Genomic DNA, 19,983 nt, shown 5'->3' on the forward strand with positions numbered 1-19,983 from the left:
AGAAGAGAAAGCTTAGGTTGGTGTCTGAAGTTGACTTTCTAAGGAACAGCCAGGTCCCTTAGAAGCCCCAGAACTCAGAAATTAACCCCAAAATACTGCTAATAGTCTTAAGCACTGCTAATACTGTATACTTCACCTGTGCTTCTACTTTGTCAACCTCACATCTAAAGACCTGTTTCCTTAAGACATTGCAGTTTTCGTATAGCTCCTTGTTTTTCTCTTCCAACAAATAAACTTTCTGCTCAGTATCAGCCTTGAGATTCTTGAAAATGTCATTAAAGAAGTCCTGAGCAACAGTCACTACACTTTCTTGGGTGAGCTGCTGCTTCCTGTCTTCCAGTTGCTGGCGGAGTAAGAGGTTTTCCCTCTGGGCCTGGGCCAATTGCTCCTACGTGGACAGAGTCATAAAACCCCAGAATCATTAAGGTTCGAAAAAACCTCCAGGATCCTCAAGTCCAACCACCCACCACCATGCCCACCAAACCATGCCCCAAATTCCAAGTAATTTGCTCCACTTGAGCTCTTACAGAAAACTCCAGAGGATGCCTGCCTTAATCCCACTGCAAAAAAATTCCTTTTTTCAAACACTTCTTAACATGGCCAAACCCACACATGTTTTGCAGAGGTAGAGAAAGCATCAGAAAGGTGGCCAAAATTCAAGGCTTTTTCTCTCAAAAAGAAAAAGCCACGTTTCATCCAACAGATCAGCATGTTACTGAAAATTCTCCCTTTTCACTTGAATATGCATTTTGCAGGGGAAAAGATGCTTTTGACTGTATTGTTTGTTTGCACAGCACAACAGGAAGAACAACGGCAAAAAAACTGAAGGAAACCAGCTGGAAACAAAGCAGCAAAAGAAAAAATATCCAACATCATGACAAGGATTTCACACCATAGGAAGACTGGATCCAGATTCACTTCAGACTCACTCTTCCTCTCCAGGACTCTCCCTTCATTATCCACTTACCGTTTTTTCACCATAGCTTTTAATACAATTTTACAGTTAAGATTCTAATTCAAAAATATTTGGCTTTCCATACCTGCACCACTGAGTTTTCAATGGCATCCTTGATAACTTCTTTTTCAGCTGCTGCTGCTATCTGGGAGGTACAGCCAGAGTGCTCACCTACAGTGAAAAACAGATTTTTATAAACAGCATGACTTCATACTACTTATTTACACCTAGAGTGCATCTTTAATGGTTGTGAGAAAAGGCTGAGAACAAAATAAAACACCCTCTAAAATTTGTGAGCTGCTGGAGTGAATCATTTTATCACAATAGCAACTTCACGTGCACCTCTGTGAGTTCCTTTCTTCTGGAGCAACTTTCATTTTAATGGAAAAAAGAAAGATTCTGGATTAAGGGCCAGAAATGCACCACTCCTGTTACTCCGAGGTCCATGATCTCTCACTCAGCCTGTAACGGGGTTTCAGCTTTTCCTGGTGGCAAAGGAACATTTGTAGATAACACCACTGAAGGCACAACAGAGACTGGCATAAATTATCAGTATCAAGATGCTAGGAGGAAGCAAACACTGAGCTCCTATACAAGGAACCTCCACCACTTGGAGAGCAACACCTTTTATATTATAAAACATCATTTAATAATGATAGAGAAAGAATTGCATCACTGTTTCCCAGCTCCTTTCTCTCACCAGTGACGTCTCTTGAAGCTGCCTTGGGGATTTCAGAGTCAACATTAAAAACATGGTGCTTCACAATCCAGGCAGCTGGAGCTTTTTTCTCTTCACTTTTGCCTCCCTCCTCCTGCTTTACTTCCTCTACAGGTGACTCTTCCTAAAAGAGATCAAGGAAAAGAAGATATAAAAGGGGAAGAAGCAAGCATCTTCTTTGCCTTTCAATGACTACTTGAAAAAGGTTTTCTTATGGAAAAGAAACAAGGGAAAAATTGTTGAGCTTTGATTTACAAGGCCTTCAGCTTTTCCATGGAAATCTGGAGGAGCAGAAAGGAATTCCTCCTGTCCTCAGTCTCAGCCCTGCTCCTGCACAGCCCCTGAGAAGCCCTCCCCCACTTCAGCCCAGCTTCATTCCAATTCCAGCAAGCTCTCAGGTGCTCCTGGATCTCCCTCCTACCCTCCCCAGCCCCCCCATGGCAACCTCCCTGTCCTTCACACAAAGTACCTCAGAATCCCAGGGAGAAGAATCCTCATCTTCCTGTTCCTTTGCTTCCAGGGCTGCTGGGGCACCTACACCCCAGGGAAGAAGAGAGACTTTGCTATCACTTCCCACTGACACAAAGACACAAAACACCCTTTTTATTTCAGGGGATGGACATCTAAATCTCCAGCAGATGAACACAAGGCTCAGGCTGGGTGGCTTCCTAGGCTGCTCAGACCACTTGCAGGGCTCTCCTTTAAGCCACCCCATGAGGTCTAAATCCTGAAGGATGCACTTTTTGGGAAAATGTGGATGCAAAGAAAAAGGGGCGAGGAGCTGGAGACCAGAGAGGAAACCCAAGCACCCAGAAGACAGCAACTCCTGGTTCCAGCTGGGCTCTGACTGCTCACATGATGCCAAATCAGCCTCATGGGGAAATTCAGACAGAAAAGCACAAGATTCCCACATCTCAAGACAAGGAACTAAAAGGAGCAAAAGCTGCTGAATCAGGGGAGGTTTAGGTTACACATCAGAAAATTTTTGGCAGCCAGAGGGCAGCTGAGCAGTGGAAGAAGCTCCCCAGGGAAGTGGTGACAGCACCAAACCTGCCAGAGCTCCAGAAGTGTTTTGGATGAAGCTCTCAGGTGTGATTCTGGAGGTGCCCAAAGACAAAGGGACAGGAGTTGGACCTGATGGGTCCCTTCCAACTTCTGATTCTATTTCCTAACTCAGTTCTCTCACCAGTGCTGACTTCTAAAGGTGCCTTGGGGACTTGAAGGCCACCATTGCCAACAGACTTCTTCGCATTCTCAGATGCTGCAGGGCTTTGCAGGTCACCATTGCCTCCCGTCTCCTCCTTCTTCTGCTTTTCTTGCAGGTCTGGTAACTTTTAGGAAAAGAGTTCAACGGAAAGATGATTTTTAAAAGGGCAGAAGCAAGCATCTTCTTTGCCTTTAAATGACTCCTTGAAAAAGGCTTTTTTATTGAAAAGAAAAAAGGGAAACTTTGCTGAGCTTTCATTTACAAGGCGTTCAGCTTTTCCATGGAAATCTGGAGGAGCAGAAAGGATTTCTTCCTGTCCGCAGTCTCAGCCCTGCTTCTTCACAGCCCCTGAGAAGCCCTTCCCCACTTCAGCCCAGCTTCATTTCAGTTACAGTAAAATTCAGCTATAGTAAAATTCAGCTCTCAAAGTTTCAGAATTCTTACTTGCAAGGAACTCTCAGCATCACCAGACTCACTGCACAAACCAGCCTCTGCATTATCCCTAAATTTCAAACATCACAGCAGAAAAAATGCATTATTTCTATTTAAATCAGTGCAGGAAAATGGAATCATCTTAAAACTAAAGATGCTGGCTGGCATCTCCAGCATTAGTGAGTGGGTTGAGCCGCCACACTCAAGTTCCCCATCACTGCAGAATCCCCCTGCAACAGATGCTGATCCAAATGAACAGGAAGAAATAAAATAATGTGACTGTGTACCTATGACTTTTGGCCCCAAACCACAAATCTACTGCTTTCTCTGCCACAGCTACAGGTTTTTCAGCAAAATCTGACAGCAGAAGAAAGGCCAGAGATGGCTTCTAAGAAGAAAAAAATGCTGGCTGGAACTTCTGTTTCTTTCAGTCCCAGAGAAAACTTGCCTTCAAGAGATTTATTTTTCAAGGACACTTCTCCTGTAAATGCACCATACCTTAGGGGTAAAAAGGAGTGAATCTTCAGAATCTTTCCAAGTGATATCATTCATCTCAGTCTCAGAGCTCCTTAAAAAACAAAGCAAAATCAGTGCTGTGTCTCTAAAATCACCCCTCAAGCAAATGGTAGGGGTTTGTAAAGTCTCACCTTATTGAGCCTCCTTCACAAAGGTTTTCTGTGGCTGTTCAAAGATTAAATGACATGCTGACATTAGATTTGAAATGCCAGCAATTAAACAGTACACTTTAAAAACCTCAAAGAACAACAGGTCGCAGTCTAGAGTCTGAGGTGACAAAATTTCATTTATATTAAAAAATGACTTCTTTAGGATCCTTCTAGGGCTCTGTGTTCTCCTAAGCATAGACTGGATTTTAAACACTCACTGAAGGAGCTGGGTGTTTGATCACAAAGCAGTGTAATTTTTTTATTAAAAAAATCACTGAGGGTGGAAAAAAAAAACCCATCATTTCTGTTGTAAATCAAACTATGTTCCAGAAGAGACAGTACACACAGGCACTGCATTGCTTGTTGCTAACAGTGACTTTTCTGAGACAATTTTTCCTCAAATTTCCAATTTGAGGGATCACGAGGGTCAAACCCCTTCCTGCCTTTCCTGCTTCCCCTCTCCCGGTTTGCTTCAGCATCCTGGGAGGATTCCATCCGTTCCTCTGCCTATGGTCCTGACCCATTCCAGCCTGGATCTGTGTGTTCCTGCCTCCAGCTCCCAACTGCTGCTGAGTCCAGGATTCCAGCCTGGACTTTCCGAGGGCTGCCCCGCAGCCTCGGTGGTGACGTGAGAGTTACTGGGGGAGAGGTGGGAGGAACGTGGTATCAATTTTCCTGTATCTTTGTATATATTTAGTAATTTTTTCTATTTATCATTACTGTTTCATTAAAGCTGTGTAGTTTAGTTTCCACCCCATAACTCCCTTATTCTCTCTCCTTTCTTCATCAGGGAGGGGAATTACTAGTGAGCATCTGTTATTTCAGTTTAATTGCTGGGCCAATGTTAAACCCTGCCAACAAATCACAGGTGCCCTGACAAGGCCAAAAAGTAACAAATCAGCACGTTCCCAAACCACCTCAAGAAAAGGCCACATCATTTTCCTCTTGAGCTCCTCCATAGTTAAGGATCCTACCTCCTCTGTCCACAGCAGGTGCACCCCAAAAAACTGGAGCAGCTCCTGCCTGCTCAGGAGTGATGACTATGCTGGGATCTTCTGTATCACACGCAGGAGCTTCTCCTCTGTTCTCCTGGTCTGGTTTTTCTTTTATCCCTCCAGCAGCTCCTGCCTGTTCGGGAGATCCAAGTGCATCCCCTGCAGGAGCTTCTGCTGTGTCCTCCAGTTTTGCCAGGTACTGACTTACACTGGACAGAGAAAGAGAGGAAATAAAATTGGTAAAAAGAACCACATGCTGGCACAACAGTTAACACCAATTTATTACCACCCCCCTCCCCCCCCTGCAAATATTTATAAAAATTCATAAACTCCTCAGTATTTGTTAGGGGTAATACACACAGAACTCACTCCAGCATTCCCTGCAGTCACATTCGCCCTATAAATGCACATTCCCACCTTCCAAGTAATTAACTCCTGCTCAGAACATTTTTTCAGCCTGCCTTTTAGGCACACATAACCACCTGAGAGAATCTCAGTTCTAACCAAACACCAGGTGACAGAATTGCTCTGGTTACCCCCTCTTCCACCCTCCCAAAGGAAGATAAAAGGGGAATAGGGAAGAGAGACTTTAAGGTGTGAAAATAAGACTGGAAGAGGTTTACTGGAAGAGGAAGAGACCACACCATTTATTCTAATCATAAAGTTCAAAGTTTACCGTAAATGGCCATGAAGATCAGCATAATCCACAGCTATCCTCCCATCTTTGTCTTCATGGGAAATATTGGCACCGTGAGAAAGGAGAACTTTGACCAAATACATCTCCCCAACAGAAGCAGCAATCATGAGTGGGGTTCTGAAAGATTCAAAACATGCAATGCCATGGATCATTTGACACAGACACAGTCATTATTTTCATTCCTGCTTGCTCTCAGAAGTATTTTCTCCATTCCTTTACAATGAACACATTTGGATAAACACTCAAGGAGCAAACCAAAGTCTTTGCTTTCCTGGACCCCCCTCCTCCTTCCTGGACCCCCTCCTCCTTCTGGGCCCCCTCCTCCTTCCTGGACCCCCCTCCTTATCCTGGATCCCCTCCTTCTTCCTGGACCCCCTCCTATTCCTGGGTACCCTCTTATTACTGGACCCCCTCTTATTCATGGATCCCCTCCTCCTTCTGGATCCCCTTCTCTTCCTGGATCCCCTCCTCCTCCTGGACCCCCTCCTTCTTCCAGCCCCCCCTCCTGCTCCTGGATAAACCCCTTACCTTTCATGCTCATCTCGAGCATGCACATCAGCTCCTGCTTTCAGGAGATCTTCTAATATCGCCTCATGTTTTTCAGTGATAGCAAGAGTTAGTGGGGTACAGCCCTTCTGAAAAGTCAGAGAAATGCATCATGTAAATAATCAAAGTAAAAAAAAAATAATCTGTAAAAATTTTGATGCAACGTTCTGAAAGGACTTCTTGAAGAAATAGAAACATTTACCTTATTCTTGGCATCCAGTTTGGCACCATGCTTGATTAACTGCCCCACGAGGTTTTTATGATGAGCCAGGATGGCCAACTGGAGGGCAGTGTTGCCATCGATGTCTGCAAGATTTGTGTCAGCACCCTGCTCTAGCAGAAAAGTCACGCAGTCTTGTTCTCTGAGCTGTACTGCCTGGGAATAACACACAAAAAAAAAAAAAAAAAAAAAAAGACTTCCAGAATTCACATTTCACTCCATCACAGCTCGCCCAGCTTCTGACCACTGGGAAAGAAGAGCACCTGCAAAGATGATCTGACAGGTGCCTGTTCCACTCCAAATCCAACAGGCGTGTTTCCGCACAGCTCTGCGTACAGAGTCCTGCCAGACACCTCTCCTTTCATGCACAGTCGATAAGCCCCTCTTCCAAGAGCAGAACTTCTCCCACTCACCTTCATCAGGGGTGTTCTCCCAAAATTATCAACAGCATCCAACTGGCTGCCGTGCTCTACAAGGAATCTGGCAACCTCTGTGTGGCCGTTTGCACACGCCAGATGGAGAGGTGTCCTGAGAATTAAACATGTGAGCTTAACGCAAAAGAACCAAAGCTGTGGCACCACCCATCCCAGGGCAGGAGAGACCTGGGGATGCCTGAGAACCCTGCAGGGAGAGCAGGGCCAAGCGGCAGCCCAGCACCTCCAGGAGCACTGGCGCCCACCCAGCAGCTCCCAGCACTGGAAAGCTCTCGAGTTCCCCCTCCCAGCTGACAGGGCACATCTTGCTTTGCAAGCAATCAGCTCCAAGGGGATCCCACACAAACCCTGCAGGGGGGATGCTCCCGCACGCCACCCGAGGTGTCCCAGCAGTGGCCCACAGCTCCTCACCGATTCTCCCTGTCGCGGCAGTCAATGCCCCAAATCTTGATCCACGAGTGCCAGAACCTCAGCCAGGACAGGTGGCCGTGGGCAGCAGCATGGTGCAGCCTCTTCAGATCTTTCTCCTCAATCTCAGGGCCGCTGGTGCTGGCAGCAGCAGCACGGGGCCACACAGGATTGTAACTGGGCAGCACAGTACTGTAGCGACGGTGACTCTTCCTCCTGAAGAGCCCCATCCCAGGAGCCCTGCGGGGTGCGGGGCACAGCTCTGCAGGAGCAGCAGGAGGCAGCCGGCAGAGCCGGAGGGGTGGAGGTTAATGACAGGGGAAGGGCAAAGGCAGGGACAGGGGAGGGAAGAGACAGACGAGGACGAGGTGGATGCAAGGGGAAAGGCAGGGACGAGGCAGGAGATAGGAGCAAACCAACAGCAAGGACCAGGAGCAGCCGGAGAGACACAGCCCAGCGCAGCTCAGCACAGGAGCCACAACGGCAGAGTCGCCCCTAACGGCAGTCGCCAGGGGCAACGGTGGGTGGGGCCGAACCACCTGCCGGGAGGAGGGGGGGGGGGGGGGGAGGCAGGAAGGGGCTGAACCAATTCACAGGGCGGGGGGAGGGGGCTGAAAGGAAAGGAAAAGGCTCCTTTAATCCTTAAACCTTGCATTGGTTTAAGCCTCAGCATTCATTCATTGCCACTACAGGTGACAATGGTCCCTTAAGTATCTGAGAGAAGCTGAGAAGCTCTCCCCCACCTCTATGAGTCATACAAAGTGGAAAATTCTCCCCCTGAGGAGAGGCTTTTTTATAACCAATTAAAAGGAGGAGCTAGAGAGGGTAAAAAATCATGCTTTTTTTGTGGCTGGTGCCCAGCTGGCTGTACTGAGGATTCTCAGGGCTATGCAGTTGCGCTCTTTTTATTGGTGTGTGGTGGCTTTTGGTATCAAACACTGTGCTGAGAGCTGCAAGCTCTTTGTCACCAGCTTATCCCATCTTTTCACAACCACTTCTTGTCTCTCACCACATTTTTTAATGGCAAACTAGCTTGTTCTGACTGCACAGAGCTCACTGCAAAAGTTCCACTGCCATTGCACAAGTACAGGTTGTTTCCTTAGACAAGTCTAACCCATAACTAGAGGGAAATGGACATCTAGAATTCTCCTGGCTTACCAGGAATTCTGTTCTCCTTGGCAGGACAACCCTGGGGAAAATGTTAACACAAATGTTAACCCCCACCATGCTACATGTGCCACACCCAGCTACACAGAAAATCATCTTACAGTTCCCTGATGAAGTCCCCCAAAATTCAGCCCCCAAATGGGGGCCTTATAAGAGACCCCAAAGCACTGAGTTCCCAACTGAGAGACCCCCAAACCAGGCTACCCCAACCAGGCTCCCCCAAACCAGAGACCCCCAGAACACTCCCCCACATCAGGAACTCCTAAAAAGGGGATCCTGAAATAAACCCCCAGAAGAGAGACCCCTAAACCAGGTATTACGGTTTAACACTGGCCCAGCAATTAAACCGAGTGACAGATGTTCTCTATTAATCTCTCTCCTCCCTGATAAGGAAAGGAGAGAGAATAAGGGAGAGAGACTTGTGGGTGGGAAACTAAACTACACAACTTTAATGAAACAGTAATGATCAATAGAAAAATATAGAGGAAAATTGATACCACGTTCCTTCCCCCCTCTTCCCCCAATAACTCTCACGTCACCACCGAGGCTGCAGGGCGGCCCTGGGAAAGTCCAGGCTGGACTCCTGGAGTCGGCAGCAGTCGGGAACTGGAGGCAGGAACACAGAGATAAGGGCTGGCACAGATCAGGACCACAGGCAGAGGAACGCATGGGATCCTTCCAGGATGCCGGGTGAAGGAAGGGAAGCAGGAAAGGCAGGAAGGGCAGGCAGCTGGAAGCTGGAAGCATGGCTTGGCCCTCGTGATCCCTCAAATTTACCCTGAGTATGACATGTATGGGATGGAATCCTCTGTTTGGTCAATTCTGGCATCTGTCTTGTCCATTCCTCCCCAAAGGAGGGCTGCAGGTGGGACCTCTTTATGCCTTCTGGAGGGTAAAATGTTTTCCTCAGAGCTGAGCAGTGTCCTTGGCTCTGCATACCAGCCTCTAGCAGTAACATCAAGTGTTATCAGTCCTAGAAGCACACACTGTCTGAGAAACTTGCTGTTAATTTCAACAAGTGCAACTACTTACAAGAGACAGAAAATCACCTTTATCCTGGCCCAAACCAGGACTCCACCAGCCACCTCCTCCTCCTCATCATCATCATGCTCCTCTTCCTGTTCCTTCTCCTCCTCCTGTTCCTCCTGTTCCTGATGATGGAGTCATCACTGATGCCACTTGCTGAGGCTTTTCTTCCCTTTTTTTTTTTTTTTTTCCACTTGGGCACTGAATTCCTCCTCCTCCTCTTCCCTGCAGCTCCAGTGGAGATCAGTGCCCAGCTGGAAGGATCTACTCCAGCCCCTCTTCCCCTCTTTTGGAGCATCCCCAGAGCCAGGAAATCCACTCCTGGTTTCTCCCTGCTTGGTGTGCAGCCCACAGGGACGTGGTTCTTTGTGGAGCATCCCCACAGCCACCTCCTGCCAAGACAACAGTGGAAAAGTCCTGCTCATCCCTCCAGCAAGGACCAGAAGAGTGAGCAACCCCCAGGACCTGGGTGAGACCTGGCTCAGGGCCTCCCAAAAATGCTCTCCTGGAGATGGGCTGCAAAGGCAGAGAGATGGGATGGATCCCAACATGTCCCTCCGAGGACACCCAGCTGCCACAAACCATTCTAGGATTCTCCAGCTCCAACCATTCCATCATTCCATGACTCACCACCATGGGTTGGATGCCTACAGAGATGGTGACCATGGTGACCCATGGCTGCTGCCCGGTGCTACAGACCACCAGAGACTCTGATGGCTGCCACGGACCTGGAGGGTTCTAGAACACGGGCACTGGGCCTGTGCGGCAAAGAGGTCATGATGTGGCACCCAGGTCACACCTGAGACCTGGATATGGCACAATGTTGAATCAGGGGAATGAGATGTAACCTTTCCTTGTATAACCACAAGGCTTAGGGGAACAGGAAAGAAGACATACACAGTTCCTGTACCCTAAAAAAGGCTCCAATGTACATCCTATTGTGATAATCTAAGCTGGTTTTACTGCTGACTGCAGAGCGTTGCACAGGAGAGAAGGAGCTCATGTGTGGAATCGAAGGGCAACAAGAGGGGAAACTGAGGCAGACACTGACTTCATCCAACGACCACAAGATGGGGGTTAAAAAGACCCTCAGAGAAAAAGCGGGCACGTGCCTTTGAAGGCCTGCCTCTCCCAAGAACTAATAAACATAATCCAGCCTGTTCCTAGAATAGTCGTGAATATGTATTAGGATAGTCACAGATATGCATTAGAATAAATATGAATATGTATTAAAGTATGGAATATAAGCCGAAAGATTAAACTTTTAATTTTAATTTAATTTAATGTGGAGACTCCCCACGCACCCAGCGCTGTTTGCTTTGCCTTTATTTGCTGAAATAAGACTAAGTCTCATTTGCTACTACCAGAGACTCAGCCATTTATCACAATGGGCTGATTTTGCTGTGAGGTTTTTTTCAGAATCTACATGCTCTACACACTCAAAGCACAGAACTTTGATAGATTTTCTTAGTTACACCAAATCCATAGGCGTTTTTAACGAAGAAACAAGAAAATAATAGTCATGCTGTGGCCAGGTAACTTAATTTATTCCTAGATTTCCTAATAGTGAAAGGACACTTACTTTCTTTTGTGCTTCACTGGGCTCTCTTCAGGAAAATTATTTTCTCAAACCTCCCTGGCCAAGCAATCAAATGAGTACTGATAACAAAGGCAACCCTTCATAATTGCAGCCAGCAAACCAAGAAAAAGCTTTTCCCTTTTCCTTTCCAAAAAAGAGGTGTTTGTTTTTTTAAACAAAGCACAGGCCAGAGCCAACACAACAAAAAGGAACGCCTGTAATGGTGTTTGTTCCAAAGTCACCAAAACCAAACACCCACATGGAGATTTCTGCCATTTAAGAGCTGACACACCAGGGCTGCTCTGCGGGTCGGGCTCTTCTCCCGAGTAGCTGCCAGTAAGACAACAGGGGATGAACTTAAGCTCTGCCAGGGGAGGTTTAGGTTGGATATTAGGAAAAAATTCTTTACAGGGAGGGTGATCAGACATTGGAATGGGCTGTCCAGGGAGGTGGTAGATTCTCCATCCCTGGAGGTTTTAAAACAAAGCTGGATGTGGCACTCAGTGCCATGGTCTAGTAACCACAGTGGCAGTGGATCAAGGGTTGGACTTGATGAGCTCAGAGATCCTTTCCAAACCAGATGAATCTGTGACTCTGTGAAATACACTCTTGCAAGAGTGCACAACTCTTTTTAGAGAGAGGTTGCTATTTTGCAGCAGAGAAGAACACCAAGAGATCTATCAGAAGGATTTAACAAGCCACAAACAGCAACAGTCTTGTAAAATGAAGATCACAATCTGAAATTTCCATGCAGTTCAACTACCTTCCACCCAGTAAACCAATGACATTGATGACCCTTGATTTCAACACTAGATTATCCACAGGCAAGTGACTTCTCTTTTCTGGTGCACACTACTGATTCTGTACTACATTTCAGAACTTCACACCTGTGTCAAAACAGGCTTCAGTGGCCAAACAGTTAAACTTCTTCTGCCTGAGTGCTCCCACCAGAATTATTTAATACACTCAGCAATGCAAACTCTCTAGAAGACAGCAGTGAAAGAGTAAGGTGTGAGGAAGTCTCTCTAAATTCACTTAAGAAACACGTCACTAACAGCAATGGTCTCAGGCTTAGGGAAGGCTGACAGGAGACAAGATTCTTAACTTAGCTCCCTGCCACCAGTGTCCAACCAGCCTCCAGAGTTCAGTATCTGCCACCATCTTACCCTAGAGATCAGTCACTATCCACCCACGTTAACTACACCCGGCCTGCATCTCTCCTAAGGAAGGAACTCTGTTCTTGCTAACTAAGCCAGGCTAATGCATGTGTAGCAGGAAGAACCTGCACCAGTCAGCAACAGCCCAGCTCCAGTCCTAGCAGCACAGAGACTACAGCCCCACCTCCTGAGCACCCAACCCATCCATTCTACTCCAACTGCTGCTCCCAGAGCCCGCTGGGCACTGAGCACAGAGCTTTGAAGGCACTGAAGCTCCATGCCCTGAATCCAGGTGTTCTTCCAGATACAAGGACATCAAGTTCTTTATACACCCACGTGAGGCTTTGTTATCTGAAAAACTGCAGGAAAATACCTTACAAAAATTTCCTGCATCCTCCACAAATACTACACGTCACTTTTCCTACGCTCTGTATCTGTACTTCATGAATTCTATAAAGTTTGCAAACAAAGCAAACAACGTATGGCTGCAGTGTGATACAATCACAAAACATCAGCTTTAGCTCTTTTTAGTAATTTAAGCTGACTGATCATTCAACACTAAATGAAACTACAGTCCTCAAGGAGCTTTCAGAAAGACCCATTTTCCTTCCTATTTAATCCCCTGTCCTTGATTCTGAACTCTTACATTTGTTTAAAAGCTCAGTCTCTTCAAACGCCAACATTTTTGAGATTGGCAACCATGATTTATGACATGCACACCAAACGTCAATTAAGAACCTACATTTAGCAAAAGAGACAATCTGTGAGAAACAAAACATTCTAAAAAAAAGGAGAGCTGGAGAGCAAGTGGAACTGGCTAGGCACAGCTTAAGTTAAGCCAGTTGTGTCTGCAAGGAAAAAAAGGAGCACTGCTCTTGGCCCATATTGCTGTCTTTCCTAAACGGGCAGGAACTGCTTCAGCTCCATCTTATGCAACTTCTTCAGTCCAGTGACATCTGCAAGCAAACCTCTGATCAAAGCCAGGCCAAGAGCACTATTTCAAAACTGGATTGTAATGACTACACCTGAATCATCTGGACCTTGAATGGAATCAAAAGCTAAATACACCACGTGTAAATATCTATTTATGAAAGAGAGTTACTCCAATCGGGTATTTTATTGAAAAATTACAATTAAAACTAGAATTTATTTTGGACGTCTATTAACTAAAAATCAAGGAAGACACTTCTCTTCCCCATCAACAAAGAGCACTGGAATTTCCTCCGCTGGTTAACAATTTCTGACCAAATTCACCCTACAAAACTTTACAAATCATTATCAATAGATAGCAGGGAGGAAGAACTTCTTCTCAATTTGGGTAACAAAGGCAAGACAAGGGAAAGAGATCAAATATCTGTAGGAATAGAAATGCCAGTCCTGGTAGTATAGAAATATACAGACATGGAAAGGAACAGAAACACCAACACACAGTGCTGCCATGCAGTCACTTTCCATCTTTACATTTACTCAAGTCTGAGCCACAACCAGAGAAAATTTACAATCATTTAGGTGCCCACATCCAGTGCTCCAAAAATCTTCTGGAATATTTCACTATTATCCTGAAGCCCAAAAAGGCCTAATAAAACTGTTTAGAGACAGAGTTTTAAGCCTTTAAACAGCAAAGGTATTTATTTGTGGATCCGGGGAACTCCCAGCTCTCGCTGGACAAAGAGTTCCGAGGGTTAAGGGAAAGGGTTGGGGTGTTTATACAGGAAAAGGGGAGGTTACAACATCGTTACATTCTCAATTCGGGTTAGGGTTAGGGTTCTTGCTGACTTCATTATATTGTTACAAGGCGATATCAGACCCTATCCATAACTTTCTTCTTATCTGTTTGTGGTGACATCTTTTATGTCCTTCTTGTGCAGATGTTCACATTCTTTGGTGCCCAGCTGGCGCCTAAATGGCCTTGGCAGTGTCTTGTTTTAAGAACAAGACCTACACTTTTAATTATCTTTGAGACAGAAGTTAATCCCGTTCTGGCCTTGTGTTTGGTTACATTGTTCTAGTGGAAAATGCCACCTCTCAGCTGCTTTGTTCACTTCCTTCTCAGTTTAACCCTGAATTTTACTGGTTATGAATACAAATTCATTTTCTACATAAAGTAAATTCACACAAACAGCTTGGCCTGATCTCCTCTCCTTACAGGAGTTAATCCTGTCAGGATCTTTCTCTTTTTCAATCCAACCAGAATATCCAACACAGCAAGAGCAAAACCTAGAAACTCAGCAATACCAACCTCCCACTCTAATGTCAACACAGGACCTCTTGCCAGTACCAAATTAAAAGAAAAGTAGAACAGCCCAAAACAATCCAACTTCCATTTAAATCAAAGATCAGTGGCTCTACACTTTTAGAGAAATTCTCAGACACATTCAGCATGCGGTATTTCTAACACATTAATTTTCAGGCTTTTAAGAAGAAGTGCAGTTTCATGGCCAGTGCTGTTTCAGTAGCAATTGAACTTGTCAATAGCAATTTCAGCTTCCTCTCTGACAGAGAAACTGAAGCAGGCTTTGTCTCTGGCAACACTGAAATGATGGCACTGCTGAAAGCAAAGGCAGAGCTCTGGCTTTGCATCCCCCCTTGCCTTTGGTGCCACCTCAGAAAGGCCACGCTGCAGGAAGCAGCTGGTTTATCACAGCTTAGTGTTGATGTCACATCCAGACAGGGCTTTAGACACCTGAGGGAAAAGGGCCTGCACAAGTGATCTAAAGAAAAAACTACCAAAAATGGTGGGGAAACAGCATTTAAGTACGTGACAAAAAAAAAAGAAAAATTGAATCAATGAACTATTTTCATATTTGCAGCCTTTAAACGCCTTCAGTAATTCCATCCCTTCCTTCATCTGTAAGAAATGATGCTACTTCAGTTTGTTCAGGTCCCCATTCCAAGCTGTCTACATCTAAACAATTTACATTTTTTTATATGACCCCAAACTTGGATTCTAGCACATACTTCAGTTCACTATTCCATTTTGGCTGCTTTATTGCTTGTTTTTCTTACCTTCTAGTTCCTGTCACTTTCCTAATTCCATCAGTCCCCATGGCCATGAGATGCTTCCTTCCCCTCTCCTCGTCCACAAAGGAATCTCTTCATCATCACCTTCCTTTTGTAGATCAACACTTCATAATCCAGTCCCAGCTCCATACAGGGGGTAGAAAAATGTCAAGCACTGTTTTCCAGAGGTTCCTCTTGGTGACCTTGAAACAAGGGGTGCTCTCTGTCCACAGCCCATGTTGGATGCCTCTGTATTCACGGGAGCCCTACAAAGATACACAAACAAGTATGAGCAAAGTAGAATGCATTCTCTCAGCATCCTCACTATGCTGGACATGCTCATTACTTTAAAAATTACGACTGAAACAATTTTCAGAAAGATTTTTATGGCGTAGACTGTTATATTGTGAGATTGCAAGAGTTGTGGAGAGTAATCATGGTGATCAGTGTTAACTTCATTTGAGTAAGAACTGTTCTGAACAGAACAGTACCAACTCTCTCCTGGGTCTAGCCTATCATTTCAAAGTACTGCTGGGTAACTGGCAGTCTCCCTTCTGAAAGTTCAGCCTGGAGTTTAACTCACCTACCCCAGCAGTGTCGTCTCCTTTGGGTCTGGTGTAAGAAGTGGGAGTTGGACCCCTCCATCCCTGGGTCCTCTCCTCTTCTGGGTAAACACACACTCGTCTTTTTCAAAAAGTACACTCTCCAGGACAGTGAGCAGGGACAGGTCTAGAAGAAGAGAACATTGTTTAAAACCACAAATATATTAGGCAGACCCATGGAGAAATGACACAAGCAATGGCTTACATTCCCTCCCCTGCTGAAACCACTCATGTCTACCTGGCAATACTGACAGCAGTCACAAGCTTGTAAAAGCTGCCTTCAAACTGAGCTAAGAAATTGAATTTCATTTTCTTCACAGATTTGGGGAAATCTGTGCACTACTCTGCCTTACTGACAGCACTCCCTTTCTTTAATACATCTCGTGCAGTTTCTGATGCTGTCACAGTGTTGTCCCCAAAGTGGGTCCATTACCTGGTGTGCCACAAGCAAGAGTCCAGATCTTTGACTTAACACCCAGTTCTGCACAGAAAGGGGAGCAGGGTGCTATTCCACAAAGCAAGCTGCATTTCCTGAATCACAAGTGAGACTTTTAGACCTAAAATGGTGAGAAAGAACTGGCCACCTCTAGGATGTTGTGGAGTCCACAGCCACGCTGCACACTCCTCAGGGTGAGCTGGGGGGGCACCCATCACACCCACATGGGGGATTGTGGGAAAAAATCCACAGAGGCTTAAAGGACGACATGCAGTCACCAATATGGTTAAAGTGAAGTAATTTATTAACAGTGGACACTCGCTTTATATAGAGCCTTTGTTTATATAACGATATCTTGCAGGTGGCTATATCTTGGACACAAACTCTGTTCTCACAGAACTTCTGCTGGCTTCCTCATTATTGTGTTATTTCTTCTTTTCTACTGCCAGTTCCCTTATCTTTTTCCCATAGCTCATCTTTCAGTAACCTTGCAACTGGGTCTCAAGGCCCTTAGCTTACTCTAGCTAAAACTAAAGAGTCAGGATTGCTCACATGTCTGTTTTCTTCCAGACAGTTTCCCAACAGGGGATGAGCTGGGCTTCAGCAGGATTGGTTGGTGTCCCCCCTTGCAGCCTCCACCCTGTGATGAGTTGGGCTCTCTGGAAATATTTTGGGAGTCCACACTCCAGGGTAATTCAGATCACCTGGAATGATTTGGGGGTCACCCATCATGTCCCCTGGACCCCAGGATGGTTTGTGGGTTGCCAATTGCAGCCCAACACCACCAGGATATTTTTGATGTCCCCAGTCAGAGTCCCCAACCCCCAGGATCAGTTGGGGTTTCCAGGGCTGGAGTTGAGTCTCCTCCACTGCAGCCCGCCAAACCCTAAACTCTGGCACAGCACAACCTTGCAACCCCATAGCCCCAGCACCTGAAACCCTAGCATCCCATTGCCCCAGCGTATTGGAGCCCAAAGATACCAAAAAATGGAATACAGACTCCCTGGAGACCTCTGCCAGGGCCTTCAGGTGGCCCCTAATCTCAGTGATCACAGCTTTGGAGTGGGAGCTGAACAGAGCCACCAGCACACCACCAGCATCCATCTTCCCATCATCTGTCACAGCCTGAAAAAGTGCCTGGCTTCAACTGCTCAGGGATGAAAGGCTGAGGCACTCAGAGATACTGCTCCCATTCAGTCCCAGAGTGCCCCAGGAGAGCCCTGACACCCCCAAATCAGCCCTGGGACATGAACACCACAGCCCAGATGTCCCCAGGGCTCAGGAGGGCTGTGGGGAGCAGGCAGGACATTTGGGGTGTCCCCAGTGCTGGCAGACAGCAGAGATGGAGACCCCAGGGGGAAGCCCAGGGTGATGGGGCCTGGCCCAGCTGCTCATCACTGATCTTCTGGGGCTCTGACCAGCTCCCTGTCCCCAGCTCTTCATCCCTCCCTCTCTGTCGTTTGCCCATCACAAGTTTCGGCTTTCACTGGCTGTCTCCCTCTCAACACTTCCCAATTCCTCCCTGCCTCTTCTCAGAGCCATTGCTGTTTCTCTCTCTCTCTTTCTCCACATCTGTCTCTCCCTCTCCTCTTCTGGCCTTATTGTCCCTCTCTCTCCTGCAGCCTCCCCCCTTTCCTGCCTCTCCCTCCCCTCTCCTTTCCTCTCCCCTCGCCCTTTCCCCTCTCTCCTGCTCCCTCTCCCACCCCTCTGTCACTCCCCTCTCCTGGGGCTTTTTCTGTCTCTCAGGCCCCTGGCCTGCCCCTGGCCCGCTCTCTGTCCACCCCCACTCTCTCCTCCTTCCCGCCCTTCTCCTCTCCCTCCCTCCCTCCCTCTTTGCCCCCTTCCCCACCATCTCTTTCCCGCTCCTCACCACTCTTTCTCCTGCCTTCTCTCCCTGCCCAGATCCCCTTCCTCCTGCTCCCCCTCCCACCTGGGCCGGGCCCAGGGCAGCCCCGGGGTCGGGCGGGCTCAGGCAGCAGGAAAGGAGGAGTGCCCCGTGGCATGCTGGGAGCTGTAGTCCCGGGGCATGCTGGGAGCTGTAGTCCCGGGGCATGCAGGGGGCTGCCCGGCGGCCATCTTGGTTCCCGGCCCATGCTGGCAGCTGCCATTTCCCCAGACTCCCCATCCCGCACCGGGAAAAAACTCCAGGAGGGCGGCGTGGATAAGCCAGCAGCTCTTAAAAGCCCTCAAACTGAAGGAGGAAGCATGCAGAGGGGGGAAGCAAGGGCAAATACCCTGGGGGGAGTAGAGAGGTGGTTGGAGCAGCTGGGGAGCAGAGCAGGAGAGCCACATCCATCCCAGTATGAATTGAATCTAAAGCAGGGCATGGGACAACCAGAGAGCTCCCACTGGGGGAGAAGAAGAGGTTTGTGACCTCACCCTGTGAGGGGCTGGGTCACGAATAGGACGAAGCGTCAGCGTGCGTGTGAGAAGGCACCTCAGAAGATGGGACAGAAGAAAAGCAAGCCTTCTGATCCCATGGGTGGGGAACCGCAAGTTAGGCTTCCCCAGATACCCCTGGACAGTCCTTTGGGGTTAATGGTTAAATATTGGAATAATTACCCTTCTAGGCAGGGTAAAAGCCAAAATAAAATGATACATTATTGTGTGGAAGTATGGGGAGGTAAACAAATTAGAGAAGATCATTTATATTGGCCCGTTTTTGGGTCATTTGAAGATTGGATTTGCCAGGCATTAAATACATATGTGAAATCAAAAGAACCATTCAGCCTGGAAGAAAGTGAATATGCTAGTTTATGGATTGGGTCAGAAACAAGAATTAATTTGTACCCTTTAAAGAATGGAGAAAGAAAGAAAAGAAAAATCCTAAATCAGAAGAAACTCCTCTTGCACCTCCACCATATATTCCGCCACCTCCACTTCCAGAACCCCAGCCCCCAGTATCACCAGTTCAGGTAGCCCCCCGTGCTCCCCCTGATGAGGACTCAGACTCAGATTCCTCAGCGGTGGATCAGAGACGGGTTACAAGAAGCCAAACAAGGGCGAGACAAAGTAAAGATGTGGGTGGTTTATATCCACTACAAGAAATTGCAATGGGAGGACCGCAGGCTGGTATGGGATATGTGGTTGTTCCTTTGAACTCAGGAGATGCAAGAGAATTTAAAAAGGAAATGGGAAATTTATTGGAGGATCCTTTAGGAGTGGCAGAACGTGTAGATCAATTCTTAGGACCTAATGTGTTTACCTGGGATGAGTTGCAGTCAATTTTAGGAATATTGTTTACTGTAGAGGAACGGGGAATGATCAGGAGGGCAGGAATGAGAATTCAGGATGAGCAACATCAGCATGGTCCTGCAGCCGATATTAAGTGGCCCCTTCAAAAACCAGACTGGAATAACCAGGATCCAGTACATAGGGGACATATGCAGGACTTGAGAACTATAATTATTCAAGGTATTAGGGAATCAGTCCCACGAGGGCAAAATATTAATAAAGCATTTAAGGAACACCAAAAGAAAGATGAAACTCCTACTGAGTGGTTAGAAAGGTTAAGAAAGAACTTACAGCTTGTACTCAGGGCTGGACCCAAGTACTCCAGTAGGAGAGGCTTTGTTAAAGCTCAGTTTGTGGCTAAATCTTGGATGGATAGTAGGAAAAAGCTGGAGAAATTGTTGACTGGATGAATTGTTGAGGGAGACTCAGAAAGTGTATGTGCGAAGAGATGAGGAGACAGAGAAGCAAACAGTGGAAATGATGGTTGCTGCTGTCCGAGAAAGTC

The 19,983-nt window shown here is 46.8% G+C and overlaps 1 protein-coding gene and 1 long non-coding RNA gene across 2 annotated transcripts in view; one reads left to right on the top strand and one right to left on the bottom strand.

The window, feature by feature from the left end:
* Positions 1-19,983, top strand: part of LOC139790750 (ankyrin repeat domain-containing protein 26-like) — a 678,272-nt gene that overhangs the window by 456,304 nt on the left and 201,985 nt on the right. The window lies entirely within an intron of this gene.
* On the bottom strand, positions 9,791-15,897 carry LOC139790757 (uncharacterized). Its single transcript, XR_011723618.1, has 3 exons — positions 15,790-15,897; positions 15,213-15,472; positions 9,791-9,862 (listed from the first exon to the last, which is right to left on the bottom strand). It is a non-coding gene; the product is annotated as an uncharacterized lncRNA (long non-coding RNA).

The sequence above is a fragment of the Heliangelus exortis genome, unplaced genomic scaffold (assembly GCF_036169615.1).
Source record: "Heliangelus exortis unplaced genomic scaffold, bHelExo1.hap1 Scaffold_135, whole genome shotgun sequence".
Lineage (NCBI taxonomy): Eukaryota > Metazoa > Chordata > Aves > Apodiformes > Trochilidae > Heliangelus > Heliangelus exortis.